General features: G+C 35.5%; 1 protein-coding gene across 2 annotated transcripts in view; it reads right to left on the reverse strand.

The window, feature by feature from the left end:
* The window catches only part of LOC143253478 (protein Wnt-16-like), an 88,080-nt gene extending 81,158 nt beyond the window's left edge, over window positions 1-6,922 (reverse strand). Inside the window, exons 1-2 of one of the 2 annotated variants that reach the window (XR_013029651.1) lie at window positions 6,645-6,922; window positions 5,138-5,307 (exon numbers count right to left, since the gene is read on the reverse strand). The gene's annotated coding sequence lies outside the window, so the exon portion shown is untranslated. The remainder of the gene's footprint in view (window positions 1-5,137; window positions 5,308-6,644) is intronic. The other variant, XM_076507457.1, reaches the window with a different exon arrangement.
* Between the last annotated feature and the right edge of the window lie 18,119 nt (window positions 6,923-25,041).

A 25,041-nucleotide genomic window follows, 5' to 3' on the forward strand; every position in this document is an offset into this window, starting at 1 on the left:
TGGTAAATTGAGTCTAGTCAGTACATCAAGTATAGTCGAGGATATTGTTTCACCAGTTGTATTGGAAACACTGTACAAACCAAGAAATGTCTCATGGACGTCAAGGTTCTCATCTACGTATCGTACACATACTGCTTTCTGTTCGGTACTTGTAACATCTTGAGTGCCATCAGCCATTAATGCAAAGATATTACTTTGCCGCACTTCGTGTGCTATGTTCCTCAGTATTTGATGGCTGAACATCTCTATTATTTCATTCTGAGCCTGGGATGATGTGAATGTGATTTTCTTTGACAAGTAGGCCGTCAACTCAGAATCTTCCTCTTTTAGGAGCTTCATTAACTGCAGGAAGTTCCCCTCCGTATCAGTATGTCCACGTAATGCTAAACCTTGACGCAGTAAGAAACGTAAACTTATGAATATTTTGGCTAGACTTCTTTTGCATTCTTCTTGCTGCTTCTTTTTTCCATCATGTTGCTGGACAGTCACTGGAGTAACATCAAGTGAACCTTCTGGAGATATAGCGAATCTGTGCTGATAGGAGGATTGGTGTTCGTTGAATTTCTGTTTTGCCTTTTTCCAGTTTCAAAAACCGGTGGATACGAAGATATACTCCACTGGCCTCTCAAATTTCCCTGTAAAAAGGCCTCTATTTTCCGCCTTGGCACAATGAAAGCATATGATTTTCTGAGTCTGATTGTCGAAGTGCAGCCATGGGAACTCATCAAACCACTTGCCCTGGAAGTTGATATTTTGCTTTCTGTCGTGGTATTAGTTGTGCGTCTGGATGATATGGCTTTCCACACTGTATCTGTGGACTGTCAGATTTTTCATTACTGCACAAACTTGTTTCACAACTATCTGGTGGTTCATGATGTGCAATAGTTGCACAAGCATTTTCAGACTTGTCCTCTGATGAACATGGTATTTCTTCTGTATGGCGAGTTTATATTTCTTTGCTTGAGGTTGTTGGATTATCTGCATCTGCATTGTCACTTGTAGTACCAGTAAATGGCTTGCAGAATGTCTGATATCAGAAAGTTTCAGACGCTTGCTTGTCATAATTGGTATCTGTTTCCAAGATGACTCAACAGGCTAAAATACAGTCTTTATTGAAAAACTCTAACGTTCAACAAACGAAGATAAAACAGAATGGAAGTAGGACTGAACTGTACAATGTATTTCAGTCGAACTCGCGAACCTCACAGTGACTACCGAGCCGACTGACCGGTAGGGACAATAATGTGTGCCAGTTACAACACAAGTAATTGCAAGTTTCTCGAAAAATACTTAAGCAATCACAAATATATTATATTCCTGTTAAAGCTCATCAAAAGGCAAACACGTTGTGATATAATGTCTGTAAGCACGTCTATTAAATAAAAACACCTAAACAAAAACTAGCAATACAATTTGAGTAGAGGTTTCAGGCCGTTGAAATCGCTCCTTTTGTGTTCTAATTATACAAGAAAATACAATATTCTTACTATCTATGATAAGAGAATGTATTGTTCTTTTACCATAGAGCACCACCACTTTATTAGAGGGCGGTGATAATCTGAAATTTCATGGATTAATGAGGGCCACAAACACAGGTCTAATGAGCCTTGTTGTAAAATCGAGGATCAGACTAAAGGGAGCGGAGGGGGGTGATGTAGGGCGCGTCTGGATCAGAGCGGCCCGAACCTGTCGTTAAATGTACACTAAACGTACACTATGGTCAGCGACTTCGGCAGCTAAGGAGAGTAAAACGTTCAACAATAAAACCGGCTAGAGATGCATAAGAACAAATGGCGTAGGGAAACCGCACAATATACACATAAGATTGATGCAGCTACAAGTTACAAATGGCCTGCCAAATCTAAATCACAGGAGTTTACGCTTGGGAGTAATATTTTCGAATTTCATGCTCTGTTCAATCTGTTGTGATGAAAATGTTACTTAATTTTACACCACGTACAAGACGTAGGTAGATTCTGTGATAGTGCATGCAAGCTTTGCATGTATACTTAGGCCTACTGACTGATACTTATGAACTATCGCTTACATCGAAAAGCTTAGAAGCACGCCTATATTAAAGATGTACATTTTGGGTTCTGAAAAAGCCTACATCTAGGCTTAATTACGTAATTCGATTAATAAGAACACGAGAATCACAATAACAAACACACAATTTGTAGGCCTGTGATGCAATAAAACAATTCAACAGATCAAACTGTAGGGGGGATGTATCCCCCATCCCCCCAGGACTTACGCCCCTGCTTCTATATGATCCAGAGCAAGAGAAATGGCGTACAGTTCAGCAGTGAACACAGAAGTTGTAGAGGGGATTTTGCGCGCAACCACCGAACCACAACAAACCATGGTGGAGCTCACACAGACACCTGATTTCGAACCGTTTATATAAACAGGAATGGAAGGACGGTTGGAAAGATGTTCAACAAATAACAGACATCATTTCCAATCCCAGGTCCGTTTTTGAGTCTTCCATGCCATGTAGCAGGGAGGATTCCACCACGGACGAGGATATCGTGGAAAACGTGTCCAGCTTTTAGGAATACGCTGAGCAGCTGCCGGTATGATACAGTCAGTTACTGCTGCTACACAGCCGTCTATTGATTGCCATAGCTCCTCAGTGGTAGTGGTATGTCTGCAGGATTATACTGCTAGAAACCGGGTTTCAATACCGTGGTGGTCAGAGCACAAATGGCCCTTTGTGTAGTTTTGTGCTTAGTAACAAACAACAACGGGCCATAAATGTGTGTGTGTGTGTTTTATAGCAAAGCCACATCGGGCCATCTACTGAATCCACTAGGCCATTGTCATAATATAAAGGAAAAATTAAAAATGACTAACACTTCCACCCAGGCGTGGACTTTCTATATGTAGATAGGCCATGGGTTTCCCAAACTTTCTCACTATAAGCTCCCCCCCCCCCATAAAAATCCTCATCCTGATTGATGTCCCCCATCCAACAGGTCTTAAACAGCTCCCTGACACTGTACACAAATTAAAGTACTAACACCCATACCAGCTATTTTGAAAATACATTTTCAGCTCTCTGACACCTTCCTGCGACCCCTAGTTCAAAAATCTCCTATCCAAGGCAAATCATTCACTAATGTTAGCAAAAGCTGGCTACCGCTACTGAAAAACAATAACAACATAGGTTACCATTAGCATCCAAAAATTTAGTCCATTGGATAGCTCTTATGATCATGTTTCTCAAGCATAGGTTGAGAATCTTAGGGCAACACCCTTGAAGACGGCAGTAGATGGCAACCAAGGCGAAGTGTCAGAGATAGTCAAAAATCAAGTTAATTTGAATATTATTACAGACAATGATAAGAAATTAACGATAAAAGCAGATTACGGACTATTAACAACAGTATTAATAATATGCCATTCAATTACATAAACAGTTAACGAGGAAATAAAAACCTTAACTTGCATACAGGTTTAAATCCCTAGTTTAAATATTTTGCAATTAAGACAATGAGTGATATGCTTTGCTGTTATCTACAAAAACAATTAATATTGTCACTTTATAAATGTACGTTCTTGCTCAGCCAAGTATTTCAGTTTCGAGTTACATCAGCTAACCCATATCGATAACCTTCTCATTCTTGTAAAGACGGGAATTAACATAAACATAGTGGTCAGCAGGTCGAACTGCGGATTTTTAAGACCCAAGATTCGAATCATAATACGCCAGTTAACATATTTTCAGCTGTTAGGTCATAATAACTGTGATAGTTAATTCCGCTCTTCAGTTAAGAATAGCCATGTAGGCGGATGGTGCTTCTGACTACCTATCTTTCTTCTTCTCAGCAGTTATAAATGTGGTATGGCTAAGCCTGACGCAAGGATACTAAGTTATACTATATTTATGAAACGAAAAGTTTTAAAATCCTATAAAAACAAACCAAGATAAAACCTAGAACCTTCGACACGTGGACTTGTCTACCTTAGAGGTAAGGCTAGAATGAGGTAAACCCGGTATTACCCCTCAAGAAGGCGTGCTAACCTGTCAGAAACAATAGGATATTGCCTCTCTTTGTTCTTCATTGACTTAATAAACAAATTATGAGCGACATTCCTGTTGAAAGTCCAAACAGTTTTACTGCGCCGTTCCTAAAAACAGTAAATCCACGAGTTTCATATTTCAGTCACATAACATCAAACACTAAAAGCACGTGCAGAGCACATTTCGAAATGATTAATGGTGAACTTCCAAAATGTTTCACACAATTTCAATTGCAAACAAAATCGTGTAATTTGCTAGTCATTTAAAAAATAAAATAAAGTTCTTATTGGTTTAATATTGTTTCTACTAGAATGTGTTTTTACTTAAAGTATACAGTTCATAAAACATATAAAACAGTTTCCTTCAGTCTTGTACGCCCCCTATAGGATTCTACAAACATCTGTAGTAACTCGGCAACTACTAATATTCACAAGAATATGGAAGTATCGTAACGTCTTTCATTGTCTTTTTTATGCTAGAAAAACAGTTCAAATTTAATTACAACGTTTAGTAAATTATGTATATTTTAGTGTTTTCTGTTTAAATAACGCCACAGTGAATAACAATAAAAGTTTTTCTGCCCCCTTGTAGCTCTGCAGTATGTCACGGGTTTCGGAACCAGTGATGGGCAGAGCACAGATAGTCCTTTGTGTAGCTTTGTGCCAAATAACAAAAGTCTTCCATAAATAATCGGCAAGCAATACGAAACTAAAGAGTAAATAATGATCTTCCCCCTATTAATATTTGTTGTGAAACCTTGTCAATAGAGGAACAAGGTTGATACACAAAGAAAAAGCGATTTGGTATTATCTTTCGGCACAAAACAAGCTCCGAATAGACCTTTTTTTCTGGTGAAATCGGCACAATTGCCTTAGAAAATTACCATTAATTTAAAACAATTTTCGTAAACAACAAGAAAATCAATCTCTTATGTTTAAGTTTTATTATATTGTTTGTTTTCTTTCATAGTAAACCTGTCAATGATATTAAATGCTGATTGCCCAAAAATATTTTAATAAAATAAGTTGGTCTCACATGGTTTGATGGCTAGGACACTTGATTAGCAATTTAAGGATTACGATTTCGAATTCCATCATCAAAGTAGCTTACCATTTGAGATATGGTGGCTTTATAAAAGTGACAGTCAATTCTACTTTTCATTGTTAAAGAGTAATTTAAGAACTAGCAGTGCTGATTAACTGTCTTCCCTGTAGTTTATTGCTTCCAACTTACGGACGACTAGTGCAGACAACCTTTGAGTAGCTTTGGGCGAAATTCAACTACAAATAAAATGAAGAAATTTAATTAATTTACCGAAATAATAACAAAATAATTGAATATCAATTGTCAAAAAGCTTAACTATATAAAATAGTTCCGAAAATTATATTGAAACAACCCTGAATGGGTGTAGCCTACTAATGAGTCTGCTCAGACGGTAAGTCTGGGGGCTCATGGTTCATAGCCTGCAGTAGATGTGCTATACGACTGACTGTCAAACTCCACTATTTTGCGAGCCAAGCCACAAATAAACCGAGAGTTGGCGGCGGGTTCTGCTTGTTCCCTTTCCTCTAGCCTATGAATTGAAAATTAGGTCCGGACGTACCTAGCTTGGATGGCCTTAATTCTGAAACAAGCGCAGCATTTACTAATTTTAAAAGCACGTAGAAGGCAACGTGAATATTTTAAAATCCTACTTTATTCACTCACTTTCTGACCAAAATTTTCATTCAACCATCGTTAGATTCTCTGGGTATATGTGCATATCCTAATATATCTAGAAAATATAAACTTTGGAGAGTAATGCTATATAGATTTTCGATAAATTGCTCTTTGTAAATTTTTAAACCATTCTTAATATATGAACTTTTTTAATCTGCAGCACTTCTACCACAACATTATTAACCGAGGAATTAAGTGTGACAGACTCGAGTCTCTTCAAGTACAGCCACACAGATAAAAACATACATATATATATACCGTTCAAACGACCCAAATAGCGTTTGCTATAAATATCAACGCCATCACAGCTATACAGTTTATAATTAATTAATATCCACTAAACCACAAGAAACGTTGCTATTATTAAAGGCGAGACATTTTTAATTGCCAAATTAATGTTCATTAACGTATATATTAATATAGCAGCAATAATATTAAATAAATAATAATTAAAAAGTATGCGAAATATAATGGCGAACTTAGCTAATGAGTCGTAATCTAATATTTTCTAAAAATAGGACGTGTTTTAGTTCTAATATCTAATAACAGACGTACATTTCAAATCAAATGGCTATGTTTTGCGACTAATATGTACAAGTAGGTCCACCTTCAGTATTAATTCATCTACGTTTTATGCAAATTGATTAGCCTGACAAATGTTAAAAATGTTTTATTGGTCAAAAAATTCACTTATGTCTAATCAATTAAGAAAACGTGACAAATGCTAAAAAAAAAAGCCTGACTTCCATGTTAACTGGTCATGTTTTAGTACTAATATCTAAAAATAGGCCTCACTTCCAAAGTATTTGATTGCATTTGACAATTAATATCTAAAATATGACTCGCTTCAAAATTAATTGGTCGTATTTTATTACTAATATCTAAAATTTGGCCTACCTTCCAAATGACGTAAAATACGTTCAGTTTATTTGAAAGGTTCTTCTAGTCTGTTCGTTACTCGTAATTCAGATATTTTTGTATCGTTTTTCTTTCATTGGACTGGTTGTTTATATAATTTGATAAAAATATGGCCAAGTCTAATCCTCATAACAACAATGCTCACTAGTATGTCAGCGAACGCACAACATTAAAAACTGTGTCCGAATATTCTTCAACGCCACATCATTGTACAGCTTCCTGTTTAATTATTGTTCCACGATTACCAAAAAGATGTCTTAAAATCCGCCTACCGGTCAATACTAAAACCAAATTTCATTCCTAAATATTTGTAATATATTATTCAATACTAAAATAAAAATAAAAACATTTTTTGTGATTTTTTTTACAGACTGTTATTATTAGGTGTACTTTTCATGAATATAAAATATGAGTGAATATATAAAATTATCAATGCCAATATTAAATACATTCATAAGGTTGTTGGTACACAATTACTAAAAACAAAGTTTAATATGCAAGAAAGCTTGTTTGCTTTAATTTCGCGCAAAGTTACTTGAGGGCTATCTACGCTAGCCGTTCCTAATTTTGCAGTGTAAGACTAAAGGGAAGACAGCTAGTCATCAACACCCATCGCCAACTAATATACCAGGTATATTAAGGCGTTCGACTCGTAATCTGAGGGTTGCGGGTTCGAATCCCGGTTGCACCAAACATGCTTTCTCTTTCAGCCGTGGGTGCGTTATAATGTGACGGTCAATCCCACTATTCGTTGGTAAAGGAGTAGCACAAGAATTGGCGGTAGGTGGTGATGACTAGCTGCCTTCCCTCTAGTTTTACGCTGCTAAATTAGGGACGGCTAGCACAGATAGCCCTCGAGTTGCTTTGTGCAAAATTAAAAAACAAACAAACAAACAATCTGTAATTATTCTAGAATTATAGCACCTTATCACACACACACATTATCTCAGACATATGAATCATAAAGACAAATGTGGAAACAAAATATTTCCATGTTAAGCATTTGGTTGATTAATCCGATTATGAAATTCAAGACATGATACTATGCTATATGTATTCAGTTAAAAACTTCGTTCCTTCCTCCGGATTTGAAAAAGCTCATAAAATTACAAATTGTTATGTTGCATTGTGCTAACGCAGGTTATATAGTGTATTTTACGTAAATTATTTTAGACAAAGGAGTTTCAGAAATACAATGTATCTGGCCGGCAGTTATAAATACGTTATTATTACTTTAAGGACGAACTCCATTCATGGCACGGAAGAAAGAAGCAAATGCTAACAAAAGGAAGGGGAGAAGAAAGGGGGTTAGTTATTATAGGACCACCCAAGGGCAGAGGACATCGGCCTTATATAGATGGCTCTGTTTCCTGCCACCATATAAAACTAAAAATTGTTGATTATGTTTTTGAAACGCGTTACAAAATACATAAAAAAAAAATCAGTGAGGAACTCAAAGTTATCGAAAAGTTATTTAATAATGCGGCTTTTCCAAATCCAAATTTTCACAGTTCGAAATTTATTATACAAAGTAATGACAATTGTTTCTCACTGAACAAGTAAACCTGAGGATGACGACAGAAGAAATGAACCGTCTCAAAACTTAAAACTTTCTGCTTCAGATACTATTATTTCTGAAACGAAATAATATTTTTAGGTAAATGGTATACTTTAATTGGGTTGTATGCTTCTGATCGACTAAGCTGGTTTGGCGAGGACGTGTGCACATCCCTTCCTTCGCGTCTTTGTTCTTGATACAATTTTTACATTTTATTTTTATAAACAATATTTATATCAATAATGTGTAGTTTGGATCACTTAAGAAAAACAAAGTAAATACTCCCGAAATATAACGATTTTTACATATTACATTTTATAAAAATCCAAGAGTATTCCTTTAATGAAAGATGCCGTCAGTACAAATGTTGTATAAGCAGCATGGTTTGATGTACAAATATTTTATAAGCACCACAGTTTGATGATGTACAAATACTGTTTTAGCAGCATGGTTTGATGATGTACAAATACTGTTTTAGCAGCATGGTTTGATGATGAACAAATACTGTTTTAGCAGCATGGTTTGATGATGAACAAATACTGTTTTAGCAGCATGGTTTGATGATGAACAAATACTGTTTTATCAGCATGGTTTGATGATGAACAAATACTGTTTTAGCAGCATGGTTTGATGATGAACAAATACTGTTTTAGCAGCATGGTTTGATGATGTACAAATACTGTTTTAGCAGCATGGTTTGATGATGAACAAATACTGTTTTAGCAGCATGGTTTGATGATGAACAAATACTGTTTTAGCAGCATGGTTTGATGATGAACAAATACTGTTTTAGCAGCATGGTTTGATGATGAACAAATACTGTTTTAGCAGCATGGTTTGATGATGTACAAATACTGTACATGCACCATGGTTTGACGGCGTACAAATACTATACAAGCACCATGGTTTGATGGTGTACAAATACTATACAAGCACCATGGTTTGATGGTGTACAAATACTGTACATGCACCATGGTTTAATGATCTATAAATACTGATTTAGCAGCATTACTTCATGATGTACGAACACCATACATGCACCATGGTTTGATGATGTACAAATACTATACAAGCACCATGGTTTCATGATGTACATGGGTCATTACCAAATATTTTCAGTTCTGAAAAGTTACTTCTGTCAGTCTATGAGTATTTCTGTGGGAAAATAACTTTAGATCGTCCACATAAAAGACCATAAGCGTCTCATCTGGAAGCCTACAGGTTTACGACGCTGAAAATCGGACTTCGATACTCGTAGTAGGCACAACACAGACAGCCAGCCCATTGTACAGCTTTGTGCTTCACAATGATGAAACCTTACAAAAGAAGTGAAGGATATGGAAGACTTGCGAATCAACCAAAAAAAAAAAGAAGAAAAAGATATAATTTAAAATAACACTACTTTGGTAAAATGTGCATTATAAGTTTTTGTCAGTTGCACGTGCTTTAAAAGTTCAGTGTTGAAAATAAACAAATAAAACATAAGTAAAACATATTTTAAAACGAGAATGTTGCTTTAAAAACTACAGATGTTTCAAGTAACAAACTAGAGCCAACACCATCTGTCACCAGTCTCTTGGGCTAATCTTCTCAGACCTAATAGTGAGATCTTACACTCACTCTTATAATGCACCCACACCCAAAGCCCAGTTCACGTTGTTTATTTTACGTTTCTTGCGTTAACAATGTGCGAGTCACGAAACACCGCCTCTATAGTTTGAACGCCAAGTCTGACCAATTTGTACTACCTTGTATCTAAAAATTTTCTGCAATTTTTACTCATGCAGTTGCGTTTCGACATTTCACAAGGTCAGTTATATACACTTTTGCTATTAATAACAAACGCAGACTGGCTTAGATTTATCCCCTCTTTATAAGATATGTTGCTTTATTAGCAGGGGCGTAGATTTTTTACACCAGATGGGGGGGGTGAGTTTTGCAACCACTTATGTGGACTGTTCAATTTGCAAATTGGTAATATCTGATTACGTGAACTTCAAAGCTGTAAACATGCAGTCACAGAGTAATCTTGTTGCTACGATACTTGCATGTCTACTTTGGCCTACTGACTGATACTTACGAACTATCATTTAAATCGAAAAGCTTAGAAGCACGCCTATATTAGAAATGTACATTTCGGCTACTGAAAAAGCATACATCTAGGCATAATTAAGTAATTCAATTGGTAAGAACACAAGAATCACAAGAACAAACACACAATTTGTAGACCTGTGATGCAATAAAACAATTCAACAGACCAAACTGTAGGGGGGGAATGATTGTATGCACCATATCCCCCACCTAAAATGAAGGGGGGATGTATACCCCCTATTCTCCCCAGAATCTAAGCCCCTTTTTATTAGTGATAGCTATTAACATTATATTGAAGTTTCTGTTTCAGTTTTAGTTGTACTCGTAGATAAGGTGTCCACTCCACTCTATACATTTCAATATAAGGTATTTTGTGATAGATATCAGATAATCTTAAATTCTGATATATATGATAATTTTATACTGCTACCAATGGCTCTCTTTTTCTTACTCACTTTTGATATATATTATAAACTTAGTTCCGACGCAAATTTTCTAGTTCCTTGACAGAAAGTCTATGTACTGTTCACCACGGGTTTCAAAACCCGAATTGTAGCGTCATAAGCCTGCAGCGTGTAGCTTTGTACGAAATTCAAAACAAACAAACAAACTTGTGTCTCTACGATCTTCCGGTAAACTTACGTCTAAAATTCGGAATTCAATCTCTACGGTGGGAACAAGCAACTTTGTGCTTAAATAAAGCAAGTAACAATCTGTGAAAAAAGTTTACCTTGAATCAGGTAAAGCATTAGATAAACTGCTTCAACTTTGATTTCAAAACAGATTTCCTTCGAAGAAGGTCGAGAAAAATCCCTATCGCATTTCAAGCCTGTTGAGTTGAGCGGCTCGACTGTTAGACTTAAATGTTCATGGTTTTCACGTTCAAATATTTAGATCTATAACAACAGTTTTTGTACAACTAATTTATATTTGTAGATGAGCTTTCAGAATGCGGTCTTTTTGAAAAATGTCTTGACTTTACAGGCCACAGCTGGAACTATTAACAAATACATTTCCAAGAAGTGGTGAACGTCATAATAGGAATTTCCACAGCGGGAAATGTTAACGCCACTAATTAATATTTAAGTAGCGCGTGCATTCCAAAAAAATTTTTTAACTTTGAATTTTTTTAAATTGGATTTTTTAACTCAGAGACCATTTCTCAACCTTACCCCTTTTCCAACACATCAGGGGCATTTCAAATACATTATGTTTAGAATTTAGAATCATAGATTTTTATTCTTTTGTTATCTATGCTTGTGACGTAATTTATAAGTAATTCGGATGTTTTATTATTTGTACAAGACTGTTACATTACAGTCTTTACGTATTTTATAATCCTCCACTCTATACAAGTGGTTGTGATTTAATTGCATTTACGGACGTATGTAGTTATTTTTATCCCCAATGTCAACCAGTGGCTCAGCAGTATGCTGTAGGGATTATAACACTAAGATCTGGGGTTCGATCCTGTGGTGTTCGTTACACATAGCCCATTTAGCAACTTCGCATCAAAACAAACAAATTTAAATCCACGTTAAATTATTTATTTTTATAATACTACAGCCGTCTTGTAACTCAGCAGCTAATGGAAAGAGTGACTAGAAGGCTGAAAACCTCGGTTAGATCCCTGCGATGAACACAGTTGTAGGAGGCTTTGTGCTTCATCTAGTAAATAGATACCACAACCTGAATTTGTGTGCATATACAAACAAGTGAGAGTTGGCATGGCCAGGTGGTTAGGGGGCTCGACTCGTATTGAGTTCGAATCCCCTTCATCTTCGTTCTTTCAGTCGTAAGGGTGTTATAATGTTACGGTCAATCCCACCATTCGTTGGTAAAAGAGTATCCCAAGAGTTGGCGGTGGGTGGTGATGACTAGCTGCCTTCCCTCTAGTCTTACACTGCTAAATTAGGGGCGGCGAGCGCAGATAGCCCGCGAGTAGCTTTGCGCGAAATTCAAAACAAACAAACAAACAAGCAAGGTACATTGTCATTTCAAGATTCTGTGATAATTTAAAACAAGTTTAGGCTTAGTGCGTCAGGTTTGTTGCACTGCAGAAATCCGTCACAATAAATATGAAAGTTAGGTTACCATAAAATGTTTTGCAGTGTGCTCACTGAGGCTAGCAGTTTCATACGAATATTTCCATCATAATTTCCACGCATAGCCACAGGGCACGTTGTATACATAGTCCTTTTTTGCCCCTTCCCCCCTGTTCGATAGTAGATATGATGGATGGCAGGTTTCTGAGCACGAGCCCTCAGAACTTGAGCTAATTAGCTGAGGAAGAATCGTGGTTATCAGTGTGGGTAACTTGACAAGTTACGGTAGAGAGATTAAATACCCCTGGAGTTAACAACATTGCGTGTGTATATAAATATACAGATAGACATAAATATACACGTACATTTACGTGACGCACAATTGATTTCCCGAGGAAAGCATGATGTAACTATGTATTAAACTGTTTTGAAATTAATTAAACTTTTTTTTCTCTTTCTGATCAATTTACTATGTAAATGATAAGTGTGTGAGTAAATGGTTAAGTAACAAAAATAGGCCAATCCTTATCAGATTATTTAGATATTAAAGCATGTTTCTTCGTGGTTAATGTTTGGATTTACTTCTTCAAACGTTTCCTTCCAATTAAATGAAATCTACTTGGATAATGACCCACGCGATGATTACCAATCTTAAAGTATTTGAAAAAATATTTTTTGTTTAAGATCTACATGCTCACAAACATTCGATTCATTTCTTCTTATCAAGAAAACTCTCGTGACCAAAACGGTATCGCCATCTGGTATTTTAAAACTTCTTAATTAATCATTTCCAATATTTTCATACCTTCAAATAACACGCTATTTCGAGAGTAATTTTAAAACCACAGTTCGTAGGTCGTTCATCCTAAGTCATTTACTTTCTGAGGTTAATATAGCAATGGAATAAAATTGGAAAACAGAATATTTGAAACACATCTTTAATGTTGTCTAACAATAAAAAAAGCGTTAGTAAAGTGTTTTGTTTTTTGTGAAAAAGCTATGTGGACAATCAACCACGTGTAGTGTCTAATTTGTATACAACGCGTAGTGTGTGTGTGTATGAATCGAGTTAAAACCTATTGTTTAAATTGTATACCACGTGTAATGCGTAAACTGTATACAAGATGCAGTGTGAATTTTGAATACGAGATAATGTGCATGAAGTGTGCTAACTAGTAGGTTGTGCTGTGTGTAAAGCAAGTATAATATGTAATGTGTGTGAAGTGTGTGTCAAGCAAGTATAATATGTAATGTGTGTGAAGTGTGTTAACTAGTAAAGTGTGTGTCAAGCAAGTATAATATGTAATGCGTGTGAAGTGTGTTGACTAGTAGGGTGTGCTGTGTGTAAAGCAAGTATAATATGTAATGTGTGTGAAGTGTGTTGACTAGTAAAGTGTGTGTAAAGCAAGTATAATATGTAATGTGTGTGAAGTGTGTTAACTAGTAGGGTGTGCTGTGTGTAAAGCAAGTATAATATGTAATGTGTGTGAAGTGTGTGTCAAGCAAGTATAATATGTAATGTGTGTGAAGTGTGTTAACTAGTAAAGTGTGTGTCAAGCAAGTATAATATGTAATGCGTGTGAAGTGTGTTGACTAGTAGGGTTGTGCTGTGTGTAAAAAGCAAGTTAATATGTAATATGTGTGTGAAGTGTGTTGACTAGTAAAGTGTGTGTAAAGCAAGTATAATATGTAATGTGTGAAGTGTGTTAACTAGTAGGGTGTGCTGTGTGTAAAGCAAGTATAATATGTAATGTGTGTGAAGTGTGTTAACTAGTAAAGTGTGTGTCAAGCAAGTATAATATGTAATGTGTGTGAAGTGTGTTGAGTAGTAAAGTGTGTGTAAAGCAAGTATAATATGTAATGTGTGTGAAGTGTGTTAACTAGTAAAGTGTGTGTCAAGCAAGTATAATATGTAATGTGTGTGAAGTGTGTTAACTAGTAGGGTGTGCTGTGTGTAAAGCAAGTATAATATGTAATGTGTGTGAAGTGTGTTAACTAGTAGGGTGTGCTGTGTGTAAAGCAAGTATAATATGTAATGTGTGTGAAGTGTGTGTCAAGCAAGTATAATATGTAATGCGTGTGAAGTGTGTTAACTAGTAAAGTGTGTGTCAAGCAAGTATAATATGTAATGCGTGTGAAGTGTGTTGACTAGTAGGGTGTGCTGTGTGTAAAGCAAGTATAATATGTAATGTGTGTGAAGTGTGTTGACTAGTAAAGTGTGTGTCAAGCAAGTATAATATGTAATGTGTGTGAAGTGTGTTGACTAGTAGGGTGTGCTGTGTGTAAAGCAAGTATAATATGTAATGTGTGTGAAGTGTGTTAACTAGTAAAGTGTGTGTCAAGCAAGTATAATATGTAATGTGTGTGAAGTGTGTTGACTAGTAAAGTGTGTGTAAAGCAAGTATAATATGTAATGTGTGTGAAGTGTGTTAACTAGTAAAGTGTGTGTCAAGCAAGTATAATATGTAATGTGTGTGAAGTGTGTTAACTAGTAGGGTGTGCTGTGTGTAAAGCAAGTATAATATGTAATGTGTGTGAAGTGTGTTGACTAGTAAAGTGTGTGTAAAGCAAGTATAATATGTAATGTGTGTGAAGTGTGTGTAAAGCAAGTATAATATGTAATGTGTGTGAAGTGTGTTAACTAGTAGGGTGTGCTGTGTGTAAAGCAAGTATAATATGTAATGTGTGTGAAGTGTGTTGACTAGTAAAGTGTGTGTAAAGCAAGTATAATATGTAATGTGTGTGAAGTGTGTGTAAAGCAAGTATAATATGTAATGTGTGTGAAGTGTGTTGACTAGTAAAGTGTGTGTCAAGCAAGTATAATATGTAATGTGTGTGAAGTGTGTTGACTAGTAAAGTGTGTGTAAAGCAAGTATAATATGTAATGTGTGTGAAGTGTGTTAACTAGTAGGGTGTGCTGTGTGTAAAGCAAGTATAATATGTAATGTGTGTGAAGTGTGTTAACTAGTAAAAGTGTGTGTCAAGCAAGTATATAATATGTAATGTGTGAAGTGTGTTAAGTAGTAAAGTGTGTGTAAAGCAAGTATAATATGTAATGTGTGTGAAGTGTGTTAACTAGTAAAGTGTGTGTCAAGCAAGTATAATATGTAATGTGTGTGAAGTGTGTTGACTAGTAAAGTGTGTGTAAAGCAAGTATAATATGTAATGTGTGTGAAGTGTGTTAACTAGTAGGGTGTGCTGTGTGTAAAGCAAGTATAATATGTAATGTGTGTGAAGTGTGTTAACTAGTAAAGTGTGTGTCAAGCAAGTATAATATGTAATGTGTGTGAAGTGTGTTGACTAGTAAAGTGTGTGTGTAAAGCAAGTATAATATGTAATATGTGTGAAGTGTGTGTGAAGTGTGTGTAAAAGCAAGTATAATATGTAATGTGTGTGAAGTGTGTTAACTAGTAGGGTGTGCTGTGTGTAAAGCAAGTATAATATGTAATGTGTGTGAAGTGTGTTGACTAGTAAAAGTGTGTGTAAAAGCAAGTATAATATGTAATGTGTGTGAGAAGTGTGTGTGTAAAAAAGCAAGTATAATATGTAATGTGTGTGAAGTGTGTTAACTAGTAGGGTGTGCTGTGTGTAAAAGCAAGTATAATATGTAATGTGTGTGAAGTGTGTTGACTAGTAAAGTGTGTGTGTAAAGCAAGTATAATATGTAAATGTAATGTGTGTGAAGTGTGTGTAAAAGCAAGTATAATATGTAATGTGTGTGAAGTGTGTTGACTAGTAAAAGTGTGTGTAAAAGCAAGTATAGTATATGTAATGTGTGTGAAGTGTGTGTAAAGCAAGTATAATATGTAATGTGTGTGAAGTGTGTTAACTAGTAAAGTGTGTGTCAAGCAAGTATAATATGTAATGTGTGTGAAGTGTGTTAACTAGTAGGGTGTGCTGTGTATAAAGCAAGTATAATATGTAATGTGTGTGAAGTGTGTTGACTAGTAAAGTGTGTGTCAAGCAAGTATAATATGTAATGTGTGTGAAGTGTGTTGACTAGTAAAGTGTGTGTCAAGCAAGTATAATATGTAATGTGTGTGAAGTGTGTTAACTAGTAAAGTGTGTGTCAAGCAAGTATAATATGTAATGTGTGTGAAGTGTGTTAACTAGTAAAGTGTGTGTCAAGCAAGTATAATATGTAATGTGTGTGAAGTGTGTTAACTAGTAAAGTGTGTGTCAAGCAAGTATAATATGTAATGTGTGTGAAGTGTGTAGACTAGTAAAGTGTGTGTAAAGCAAGTATAATATGTAATGCGTGTGAAGTGTGTTAACTAGTAAAGTGTGTGTCAAGCAAGTATAATATGTAATGTGTGTGAAGTGTGTAGACTAGTAAAGTGTGTGTAAAGCAAGTATAATATGTAATGTGTGAAGTGTGTTAACTAGTAGGGTGTGCTGTGTGTAAAGCAAGTATAATATGTAATGTGTGTGAAGTGTGTTAACTAGTAGGGTGTGCTGTGTGTGAGGTAAGTACAATATGTAGTGTGTATTCAAATACAATGTCTATGAATTCCACAAATACTCGAAATGCTAAAAAATTTGAATTCGAATGTATCCAAGAAAAAAAATTTTTGCTAGTCTAATTTAATAATTAGAGTTATTTTTATAAATTATTATGATGTAGATTTGATTGTGGCATTAACAACGTGTGTAGAGTAACGTCCGAAATTTAGTTATTTTGTTCCAGTTAGTTTGGGCGTCTGAGTCATGAATACAGATTTCACAAGACCTGCTATTTGCAAATATTACTTTATTATAATTCAACGTCTGTTTCGGTGTCAGGAGTCGCTATCCGTCTGTGTTTGTAATAAAGCAATAACAAGGGTAGCATTGTGTATTTGAAGAGGTTATTCACTGTGAGCAAGTGCCTTCAGTAAATAAAAGTTCGAATGCAGGTGGGTAATTACACCACGTGCGTTGCTAGCATGGTGGCCTGAGGTAACAACAATTGTGATGTCATAAATGAAACCAGTAGATTCACGGACCCGATACCATATTTTTTTTTGTTTTAAAACGTTAATTATTACATTCGCTTTCGACAAGACATTGACAATCCAGCAGGCATACGTAGTTCGAACCTTTGCCGTTGGCTTTCTTCGTTTAAAAATATGTGCTTGCTTTAAGATCCACGAATATATCCAAAAAGTCCGTTTAGGTTGCAAATGGGCAGGAATTCTAAGACATAAGTCGTGGCGTTTGTTGTATCAGAGCATATATTTGTTTGTTAAGCACAAAGGTACACAATGGACTATATGGGCTTTGCCTACCATGGGTATAGAAATCCGATATTTATCATTATAAGTCTGCAGACATATCGCTGTGGAGAGGGGAGGTAGGCGTTCGTCGGGAGTGAGCTAGCCTTTAAAACGTGAAATGGATTTATATATAGTCTATAAAACTAACATGAAGAACCGAAGTTCTAAATACTACCTTTGTTTATTGTACGTTATTAGATCTTCCTTTATACCGTATTCAGACCTAAAGTTACAAAGTACTCTCAACGTTAATTAAAGGTAATATACTAAGGTAGTATAAAACTACGGTGTTCAATCATTACCTGTGGTTACTATATCTATATACAGAACTGTTGTGGTCAATAATTACCTGTGGTCACTATATCTATATACAAAACTGTTGTAGTCAATCATTAGCCGTGGTTACTATATCTATATACAAAACTACAGTGGTCAATCATTACTTGATGTAACTGTGTCGACAAGTAAAACTACAATACTCAGAGAGTGATCCAATTGTTAATGTTTCTATAAACCAAGCTACAGTAGTTAAACGCTACGCCATATTACAGCGTTTACCAAATAAAATTACAGTGATCAGGGGAAATATTTTACCCTCCCCCCTCTACTATTATCTTTGAAAACCGCCCGCACATTCCTTTAAAAACAGGAAGCATGTAGTTACGTATAACATGAATATGATATTCATACTGCAAGCCATGACGCTGATCTAGTACATAAAGCGATTAGACGAATGGCCTTTGTACAATAAACATGACGCGACATACTTAGAAAGATTTCATAGTTCATCAGTTTAACACTAGATATAATTCGTCAAAGTATTTAGCTTGTATTTTTAATACAGAACAAAAACATTCAACTGTGTATGTAGAGGGTATGAGAAAAACTGTCATCCGTTCCGTATTAACACAAGGCTATAAGTTATTTGCCCATCAGGGGTAGAATAATACGGAAAACAATCCACTTCCTGTCGATTTAGACCTTATCCTCTTCCCGATAAAACAGCGACATTTAAACCTCAAACATCCTGGCATGGCCAAGTGGTTAAGTCACTCGAGTCTTAATTTGAGGGTCGCGGATTCGAATCTCCGTCACACCAAACATGTTCACCTTTTCAGCCGTGAATGCGTTATAAAGTTACGGTCAATTCCACTATTCGTTGGTAAAAAAGTAGCCTAAGAGTCGACAGTGGGTGGTGATGACTAGCTGCCTCCCCTTTAGTCTTACGCTGCTAAATTAAGAACAGCAAGCGCAGATATCCCTCGAGTGGCTTTGCACGAAATTCATAACGAACAATTCGTATTATCACAAAGATAGAGGTTATCTGCGCTCTTCCTATCAGGGGTAGGATGGTGCTGGAAAACAATCCACTTCCTGCTGATTTACCCCCATCCCGAGAAAACAGTGAAATTTAAACCTCAAACCTGTCAAAAATAAACCATACAGGCAAAAATTTACATTGTAACCAACCATTGGCTCTTTTCTTTCTCCAAACTATATTAAGAGAAAACAATCAATTTAAATATCCGTGTTACGGATTCTTACTATTCGACGTAGCTATGCTTTCTGGCGGAAAATACAACTCGCCGCTGATTCATTGGAGAACCTGAAACCTAATAAAAAGTGTACATAAACAACATTTTTCGGAAGTGGTCAACCTTTATATCACTAGTAGAGCCAAAACTCCCCCCGCCTTTCTTTTAATGTATTTTTGTCCCCCACTGGTACAGCGATAAGTCTACTGATTTACAACGCTAAACTCAGGGGTTCGATTCCCCTCGGTGGAATCAGCAAATAGCCCGATGTGGTTTTGCTATAAGAAGAACACACACACACACCCTTAACACATTTTTATGAGCTAATTTGCATCAACTTGGTTGTGGGCCCCAGTGATAGGTAACTCACGCAACTAATGTGATGTGAACAGAAGCATCACCAACACAACAGTTTGTCACGTTAATCATTACTTCTATCACATATTTATCCACCCCTCCTCCAGTGGGACAGCGGTAAATCTTTGGATTTATAATACTGATGTCAAGGGGTTCGATTTATCTCGATGGACACCGCAGATAGCCTGATGTGGCTCTTACTATAACAAAACACACATTCATACGCACCCATATTTATTTACATTACACAATTTAGGACTTTACCTAATTCGGTGGTTTCCACCTTTTTCTTTTTTTACCACTAGCAGCACCCTAATCCACTAATCTTGATTTGGGCGACATTCATGTTGCTAAATGTAATTTTTTTTTTTTTTCTGTAGTCGTTTTACGTTTTTAATTACTCTTATTTTGGTGAAACTCTTGCGACACGCAGCTTGAAACCTACTAATCTAAGCAGTTTAGTAATTTTTACGTTCGATATTCTAACAGGAAAAAAAGAAAGAAAAAAGACCAACAGGTTTGTTTTGAATTTCGCGCAAATTTACATGAGGGCTATCTGTGCTAGCCGTCCCTAATTTAGCGGTGTAAGACTATAGGGAAAGAAGCTAGTCATCACCACCCACCGTCAATGCTTGGGTTACTCTTTTATCAACGAATAGTGGGATTGATCGTCACATTATAACCCACCCCACGGCTGAAGGGCGAGCATCTTTGGTGCGACGGGGATTCGAACCCGCTACCTTCGTGTTACGAGTCAAGTGCCTTAATCACCTGGCCATGCCGGGCCATATCAACAAGTAGTCACACAATATAATCCTCCGGTAGTGTTGATTACTAGAAAAATGAGTAATGTTAGGGTTAAGGATCACACTGCACAACAAAGTTTTTGCTTCTTGAACACTGTTGGGTGTTCCTTATAGATTTTTGGTTGCTGATCATGAAATTCACATCCAAATTTGCCCAACACATATCGTTTCATCGAAATCTTCAGTTTCACCAGAACATTGCTACAATGGAAAAAGGACACAAGGGCAACTGGAATCCGTCAATGCTTGCTGACTACTGTTGGACGCTGCAACTTGATGCACCGGACATTTAATACAAACGAAAATAAGTAGCAAAACACTTTTAATTATGTTGAACTTAATAGCATATTAGAAACAAAAACGCAATTAAATATGTTATTGTCGGTAAACAGTTAACTGTCTATTTCTCAGAATTCCTATGTGATGAAGCAAAACCAAAACTATATTTGTGTGTACCCACCAGGTACCTGTCACAATCAGCAAAAACTTTTAAGGAAGCAAAACTTTTCAAAAAAATTGTTGTGCAGTGTTATGTGTCTAAATAAAGAAAAATAACTGCGTGTTCCTACTAACTTGTGATTTTACACTAGGATCAGGACCTAAAGATTTCCTCTCTCGTTTTTATTTTGCTTTGTTTCTTTCTAAACGAAAGGTGGTAATTAGAAAAAAATAATCGTATGTTAAAGAACACAAGTGCTGACAACAGAGAACGTCCAGTATCTTTGAGCGTTTGAACGTCCAGTAGTCATTCTGTGTGTGTTATTGCATAACTTTTTGTTAAAAGTTTATTTTAAAATTACCCATGTAAGTAATGTTTATAAATTTATATCAACAAACCGATAGGTTCCACATAAGGCTAACGTGTCTGTTTCTTGTCATTCAGCACGCATTAATATAAATAAACCCGTCATCAAGTCAGCTCCGTATCTTAAGTAACTTAAAACTAATGGTTACCGTAAGTCGTTTGCTTAACTTGTCATATTAGGAGTGATGGGTTATATGTTTTAAAACACATTTCACATGAGAATCATTTGACAATGAACCAGTACACTATAGTTTTCTTAAAAACCACAAATCCTACAATTTTCACATTGAGCCAACTTTATGATGTACTTACACCAAATTAGATAAATCGAACATCATTGTAATGATAAAGACACCTGTTGTCGAAATTATTCACGCATATTAATAAATAAAAACAAAAACTAATTAGCAATAAATTTGCAAGCTTAGTGTAACAATTAAACAACAATTGATAAGTTTTGGCATATTACATTTTTTCCACCAAAATTTAAAATACAATACGTGACATAAAGGCCTAATCTATTTCGTTATTAGCTTTATTAAAAAGTTAGTTTGGTGTATAATATTAAAAAATAAATTAGTAACGGTATAATAATTTGTTTGCTTGTTTTTTTTCTTTCAAATTTCGCTCAAAGCTATACAAAGGTCTATTTGCAATAGTAGTCCCTAAAGTGGCAGTGAAAGGCTAGAAGGAAGGCAGCTAGTCAACACTACCCACCGTCAACTCTTGGGCTACTATATTACTAGCGAATACTGGAATTGACCGTCACATTATAATGTTTCTAAGATTGAAAAGGGCGAACGTGTTCGGGGAGGGAGATTCAAATCCACGAATCGAAAACGGAGTCGAGCGTATCTTAAAACCAGGCCTTGTTCGGCTCAGTAGTTGAAAGGAACTCAAACCTTAAAACCAGGCCTTGCTCGTCTCAGTAGTTAAAAGGAACTGAAACATCTTATAAATATTATAAGTAGCACTAGTTTTTTTCCCTTATCTTGTCATCTAGGCAATGGGTTTACTTTCACGAGACTAAAAAATCAGGTTTCGATATCCATGATGGATATCACAAAGAACTCAGTGTGTAGCTTTGTGTTTAACAACAGACAAACTAAATCTGTCCTTTAGATCTATAACCTATTTTTAATAATTTAATTTTTTTTAATGTTGACTTAGGTTTGGTTTGGTTGAAATTTTGCGCAAAGCTACACGAGGGCTATCTGCCCCTACTTTATAAGTATAAGACTAAAGGGAAGACAGCTAGTCATCACACCCACTGCCAACTCTTGAGCTACTCTTTTACTAACAAATAGTGGGATTGACCGTCACATTATAAAGCCCCCAAAGCTGAAAGGGCGAGCATGTTTGATGTGACGTGGATTCGAACCTGTCACCCTAGGATTACGAATCGAGTGCTTTAACCACCTGGTCATGATGGGCTGTTCACTTAAGCTGTACAGCGGTAAGTCCAAGAGATTACAACACTAAAATACGGAACTCAATTTTTGCGAAAGGCACAGCACAGGTTGCCTTTGTGCAATTTTTTAAAATATTTTTTTAAATGAAACGAATATGTGAAGTTTTAAAGACTGATATTATGGGAAAAGTAAGAGGGACTTAACTCATCCAATCAAAGTTTCATTTCTTCTTGTATGTTTAAGATTTTGGAATCAAAATTTAAAGTAAAAACCGTTTAGGCTCTATAGTCTATACCGTTAAGCTTCTAGTTCGTTTTACCTATTCTTTTAACTTTTAACTGTAAAAAGTCTTAAAAACTGTACTTTTAATTTTCACTGACAAATATTTATTATTAATTTTTAGTTGTTGTTTATTTCTTCTTTGCACAACAGAGGAGTCGGACCTGAACAAGAAACTATAATTTTTATTAAACCTCGATAATGCTGAAATGTTTCTAGGCCTAATTTAAGTATACGTAGTTTTAATTTTTCGAAAACAACAATTTTATATATTGATATATATATATATATATAATTTTACACTGATAACATAAGTAATTTGTTCTTTCAGACTAAATGCCTCAAAAATCGACGATAGTTAATAGTCCGCACATTTATTTGTCTGTGTGGCAGTTAAATCCTACCTACTGTCGTAATGTGTTTTATCATTTTATTTATTTATTTTTCATGATAACGCTAAGTTCAGTCCGCGTAACAATAACGAATGGCGTTTGCTGCATGGTGCGTTCATTTTAACACAAGTTGCAGACGCCTAAATCGAAATAAAAGTTTCGAAAAGAACTATCTTGCTATTAGTAATCCTAACTCATAAACAAGCTCACTTACTGAGTTCCACATCTGAACGACAGAGTTAAGTGAAAAGACGCCATAATCAGCGACTATTTTATAGCAGTGCTAGTAAACACTAATTACCACTAACTGATATTTGTATCGTTCTCTTTCTTAAACATAGTTTACCAAACTCGTTGTTCATTTCATCCTGATGAGTTTTCTCGATACTTTATCATCATCATCATGGTTACCAGCTCCCTCTAGCAACCATCTAAATTAAATTATCAAAAATATAGATTATAAAAATACCACTTGAGCTTAACGGATTAATAGAAAAAGTAAGCTATAATTATTAATAAACCAATCAGTAGACTGTAATATCTAATAATAAGAAATGACAGCTGATATTTCCCAGACTAAAAAAATAAATGAATAGATAAAAATTTCGTTATGATTATCAGTTAGAAAGTTTAAAATTCTTAATCAGTAAAACATGTGCAATTGTCTGAAAAGAGAATATAGCAAACCTACGGTACTTCTGGTACTATTGTACCACTATATATACAGTATTTCTGATGTCATTGAGCCATTATATCTATAGTATTTTTGATACCATTGTACCATTATATCTACGGTATTTCTGATACCATTGGGTCATTATATCTACGGTATTTCTGACACCATTGTATCATTATATCTGTAGTATTTCAGATACCATTGTGTCATTATTTCTGCGGTATTTCTAGTACTATTGTACCATTATATATACGGTATTTCCCCTGTCATTGTGCCATTATATATACGGTATTTCTGGTATCATTCAGACATTATATCTATAATATTCATATTTCTGATACCAATGTGGCATTATATCTACGGTATTTCTGGTATCATTCAGACATTATATTTATAATATTCATATTTTTGATACCAATGTGGCATTATTTCTACGGTATTTCTAATACTGGCATGGCCAGGGGGTTAGGACGCTCGCCTCATAATTCGAGGGTCATTGGTGGTGATTTAAAACGAAATAAAGGTGTAATTGAGAATTTATAATGAAACATGAAATTTATTTGATAAAGATTCCATAAAGAACCGTGATGTGTGTAATGACCATAACTTTAAACTTCATTTAATAATCTACAGTTTCCCTTTTACGAATACCATCATCGAACATACTCGCCCATTCAGCCGTTATAATGTGACGGTCGATCTCATCATTCGATTAGCCCTCCCCGGTAGGATAGTTTTACGTGTACGTATTTACAACGCTAAAGACCAAGTTTCAATTCCCCGCGATGGACATAGCAGACAGCCCAATATTACTTTGCTCTAAAAAGCCAATAAACAAACAAACTATTCGATTAGAAGTAACCCAAGCATATGTGACGCTGGTGTCGACTATCAATTTTTGCTGTAGTTTATTACATTACTTCTAAATTAGGTTTGAGTGAGCTCCGGATAATTCAACAAACAGTTACATGAAATAACAACGAAACCTGACATTTTTCTGCAAAAATTAAAATGCTATAATTTCTATTAAGTGTTTGTTAGGTGGCATTTTATTTATAAATTTGATTTTGTCTGGCAAAAGTAGAACTAACAGAATCATGAATGAGTAAATAATACGATATCAGTGTACGTTTTCGTAGTTAGTTTGGTAACTACATTTTTATAT

Source organism: Tachypleus tridentatus, chromosome 6, assembly GCF_004210375.1.
Source record: "Tachypleus tridentatus isolate NWPU-2018 chromosome 6, ASM421037v1, whole genome shotgun sequence".
In the NCBI taxonomy this organism is placed as follows: domain Eukaryota; kingdom Metazoa; phylum Arthropoda; class Merostomata; order Xiphosura; family Limulidae; genus Tachypleus; species Tachypleus tridentatus.